This window comes from Clytia hemisphaerica, unplaced genomic scaffold, assembly GCF_902728285.1.
Source record: "Clytia hemisphaerica strain Z4C2 unplaced genomic scaffold, Clytia hemisphaerica genome assembly, whole genome shotgun sequence".
Lineage (NCBI taxonomy): Eukaryota > Metazoa > Cnidaria > Hydrozoa > Leptothecata > Clytiidae > Clytia > Clytia hemisphaerica.
Genome location: NW_027104314.1, coordinates 283 through 5,105, shown reverse-complemented (window position 1 = coordinate 5,105; position 4,823 = coordinate 283). Strand labels below are relative to the sequence as shown.

Here is a 4,823-nt window from a genome sequence, read left to right as displayed (position 1 = left end):
GGGGGATTACTATTTTATATGTTTAGTTTTTTGCACAAACCCTGTAACTATAGGCACCCCAGAGATTTGGGAAAAGAGGATAAGAAACGCCGCTGCCGCTCGCTGTTTTCCTATTCTTTCCCTTTGAATTCGGCACCCTTTGAAGAAGCAAGGCTGTAGAATAGTTGAGCAAGAAGGAAGGCCGAAACAAAATGGCGTTACGTACAGGTTAACCAATGTTCAAGAAAAAAGTCCTTGAATAAAGCTTTCCAGTGAGTTCTTTGTGAAAAAGAGACTGGGGAGTGAATCTTTGATCTTTTGGGGGTTTCCCCTGAGAAAATCGAGGAAAATCATTCCATATTCTGGGAGTAAAGATGGCGGACATGAGGCATGCTTGAAATTTTGAAAAATTGGGACCAATTTCTTTCTGGCTTGTATTGCTCTGAATGAATTTTTTGTGTTGCAGACATAATTTTTATGGGTAGTAGGAAGGTTGATAGTGATCATGTAAGTATTAGTTTACCCCGGCACTCTCTAAAACGTCTTGGCATTTTGATTTAAGATGGGCAAAATCAATTGATAATTTTGTTGTTTTTCTTCAACTTTTAGATAAAAAAATGTAATTTTAAGCAAAACTTGCCCCATGGTAATGGAATTGAGATTCAGTAAGTATACTTGATTTCCTCTGTGGTACTTTTAGCTCTATCTAGGGAAACCATTGATTTTTGGGTTGAAAATTTCAAGGTTTCAACAACAAAAACATTTCAAAAAAATAACTTTGACATGTGATATTTATAAATTGTGACTACCTGAAGGGCCATGATTTTGACCAGTCAGTGGATTATGATTTAGAAGGTGCAAGGCTTTGGTACTTTTACATTCAAAATATTGCTTAATCCGTGGAATTTGCATTTTGTATTTAAACGGATTAGGGTAATTTCATATACAGATTTACATTTTATTTTCAGGCTAGTTATCATATTCTTTGTGAAATACTGTTAACAACACCGTCGCATAGAAGTATTGGCCATCCAAGTACAGGTTGCTGATGCAACGACGATTGACTCAAGATTCAGACATTTTTGCATGTTGACTGTCACGTCTGTTCTCTGCAGTGCCAGCAGAAAAGGACTGCTAAAAGATGAGCGGGAACTGATGTACGAAAACTTTACGTGTATTATATCTATTTGACTCAACAGAAGCAGGATGGAATAATAATTCTATGGTGTTTGATGTTATATTTATGGAAAAAGTGGATTTGAGCGGTTGGACCTGTATGCCCTTTGAAAAATGGATGTCGATATATTTATTATCAGAATGTTCAATGGAAAATTGGGGATTTCGATATACACATTATTATGTAAATGTTCTGGCGAAGTGGATTTTGATGCAACTTCTTTTTGGAATCTTTATTTCGATGTTTGTTTTTATCCAGGTTGTCCTTGGAAACTGAATTTTGAGGCATAAATACATATTGCATGGTATAGATGAAATGGATACGTGCTGCAATGATAAGTCTACTTCATTTGTCTATATTTTGATTTGGGGGCTTTTGCCCTGAAGCTATCCCTTAATTTGGGAAGCAGGTCAAAACAAGTCATCAAATCAGGGAACATGTAGGCCAAAATTGCCAAATGTAAACAAACCAGGAAGAGCCAGAAATGCTTCTATAATTTAAATTTATATTCATATTTTCAGTCTGATGTTATCTTTAAACTATATTTTTCAAATTTAGATTTAAATTTTTTTAGCATTGAGTCATAACACCTTTTGCATTTAGTGTTCATGGAGCAATAATCCAATTTTTAATCAGCTTTGAAGTCTTAAAATCTGTATGAAATGTACTACTCAAGAACACAGTTGGAAAGGCTTTGGTCGTTTTTATTGTATATCCAACTTTTTACTTCAAGTAAAGTCAATGGTGATCTATTTTTCTTCATGCTCTGCAATACACATTGATTTGAGGTGTTTTAAAGGCCTATAAATGAAGTTAAATTATACTGAAAAGTCTTTTTGTTCTTAATCTTTTGCAGCAGTTGCAAAGAAGATTTATATTCAGAGAAATAGCGAAGTCATATTATGCACTGAAAAAAAATACAAACTAACAATGACAATCTGTAATTCAAATATACATAATATACACTGTGGAAGAATATTTAATTTTTATACACTATTATTTGTTGGGTTGGATGGAAATGCATAGTTTAGTTTTTTTTAATCATTTTACGATGTTTTTGTATATATAATATTTTTTCTAACATATCTGGGGAAATCCCCTGGTGATGTCTTCGGTATAATTTTTGTATTTTTTCAATGGTATTGTAAGATTATTTTATGTTTTGTTGTCTAGAACTCATAAAGTTCTTACAAGAAAGCCTTCATGGTATTTATGACCTCCTGGCATTGATATCATGAATGGCCATCGTTTCTTTTTTCCTTTTCTTTCTTTGACATTTGTTGTTGTTTTTTTGTCCTCCAAGGTTTTATTTTCAACCTCGCTATCCCTACTGAAGAGGCCTTTATGGTATTGTTTCTTAGAAACTTTAGCCCAAGAATAATGATAAACTAGTTTTACCAGCTTCGTTTGTATTCTAACGCAACACATTTCAATTATTTTGGTATCTAAATTATCCAGCAAGGGAAATATTTTTTACAAATAAAGCTGAGAAACTATTTAAGGCTCGCAACCCAAAGTCTTGTCCAAAGTAAAAAAGTGCTTATAAAAAATAACAAAATTCTCGACTTTAGAAAGAAAAAAAATTCACTTTCGATATCAATCACGGCTGCCATTTTTTGTTTGTACTTCTAGTCTTGTGCGCATAACGAATCAAGCGCTCTGATTGGTTCAGAACGAAAACAATCGATCGGCCGCAGACATTTCAATAGAAACAAAAGATTCTACAGCCTAGCTTCAAATAGATGAATAGCGCATTTCTTATCCTCTTTTTCCAAATCTCTGATTCTACAAAAGTCTTTTCTTGAAGGTTTTAAGAAACTTGACTCGTTATAACAGCTGCATTGTTTACGCAGTATTATTAATCAGATGCTTCAGATTCGGAGTCGTCTAAACCTTCTAAAAAAACTTTTTTTTGTGGCCATGTCACATGTCATTAGAAGTTACAGTTTCAATCAGATATGAACCACTTTCATTGATTGAAACATAGTATAAGAAAGCCGCGGCTGGAATGATAACATCTGAATTTCTACTGTTTTTATACGTTTCATAATAATTCTGTTCCCTTTGTTCAAGTCGAAATCAACTGTATTTTTTAATTTCCCAAATGTATATCTGCCATTTTTAAGGATGGGAACACATTTAACGGTACAAGGCGTCTCAAAGGAGATTGTAGTATATTTGCTTAGGTATTCAATTAAATTGTTACAAACGTTCCTTTCTGTGTTTCAATTAAGGACTTTTTTATTCCTTTTTCACTAGAAATCGAAAGAAAATAAACGGTCCTTTGAGAGCATCTAATGAGGTCGTTTTCGTTCCTGTCGAAATTATTGTCATTTATAAGAAAATCTTTGAATAAGCGTATTTTACCTAACGTTACTCCGTTTATTTTGGATGAGCATTTTACTGACCAAAAAGAGGACGGGAGAATTAGGACTGTTTTGAAATATGTTCTTCAACAAAACTGTATTACATTTCTTCACACCCTGGATATTGTCAGAGTCTCATTTTAAAGCTTGATTGCTTGAGAAAATTAGGGGGTTTTAGTGGGCTTTGTAGTTCCCATTTATTTATAAGAAATTTCCCATCGAGTACCTCCGTTTTAAAGAGCTGAGATTGTAATTTCAGCTGCATTTTTTGAAAGTTTCAAGGGGGTGTCTATATTAGAGAGAGTCTTTTCGTTCTTATGATTTCATTTGAGGAAAGACTGGGGTACAAACGACTGACCCGTTTACTGGATAGAGATTGGTTAATATGTAATTTTGTTAAATTATGCTATTCATATTCAGAATTTATATATGATAGGATGTCCCCGGATTTTCTTTGTTTGTTTTGAATACAAATCGGGTGCTTTTGCTACTTTTTACAAGTTTATGCAATTTTTTTTTTCGAATGAGTGAATTCGGTCGAGATTGGTTTTATTTGTATATTGTGCGTGGAAAAGGAATGCCAAAGAAACTTTTATCAAAGAAAATTTGGAAAGACGCTGTAGGAGCTGCTTCTAAACCAAAACGCTTGAGTTTGGTTCCAGATAGAGATGGGTTATTTAATTGTCCTGTAAAGAGTTGTGACAGTGAATCGTACCAAACAAAACGAGGTTGCAGGAAGCATGTTTATCAGAGGCATGGGTGGTATTATTTTTTTGACGAAAGCCAAATGTAGAAGATGTTTTACCGAAGCAGGTTGTGACATCTACAACCCTAAAAAGAACGAAGCGGAGTAGGACTAAGGATATACCATCTTTCAATCGAGACTGTTCATTTGACATTTCTTTTAATCCTGGCTGTGTAGTGCCGTCGGTGGCTCTAAAAGCTACAAACAGTCAAGCCAAGTTAGTTGCAGAGTTTTAAAGTTTTAAAAATTTTGCTGTCAAGATTGCTACCCTGAGTGGGACATACCACTAACCATCGTAGATTATTGTGTCGGTTCAATTTCTTCTATCTCAGACTTATTGAATACTTAAAAAAAGGATTGGGTGTGTTGGATATGCTGGTTTAATAGGATATATGAACTCCTTGTCGCATGTTCTAGATTTTAGGAGAATGAACAGCACAGCACTTAACGAAACATATGTGGTATCAGAGATTTATATTGACCGTGTTAAAAAAACGCTTGCTCGAAAAATGCGATGTGAGTGGAAACTTTTGCTCAGTGTTGATTACTTGTCTAA

At 34.1% G+C, this 4,823-nt stretch overlaps 1 long non-coding RNA gene across 1 annotated transcript; it reads left to right on the top strand.

Annotated features, from left to right (window-relative positions):
* Nucleotides 1-64: 64 nt before the first annotated feature.
* Nucleotides 65-1,743, top strand: LOC136817567 (uncharacterized). The gene is made up of 2 exons (XR_010848118.1): nt 65-644; nt 948-1,743. It is a non-coding gene; the product is annotated as an uncharacterized lncRNA (long non-coding RNA).
* The last annotated feature ends 3,080 nt before the right edge of the window (nt 1,744-4,823 follow it).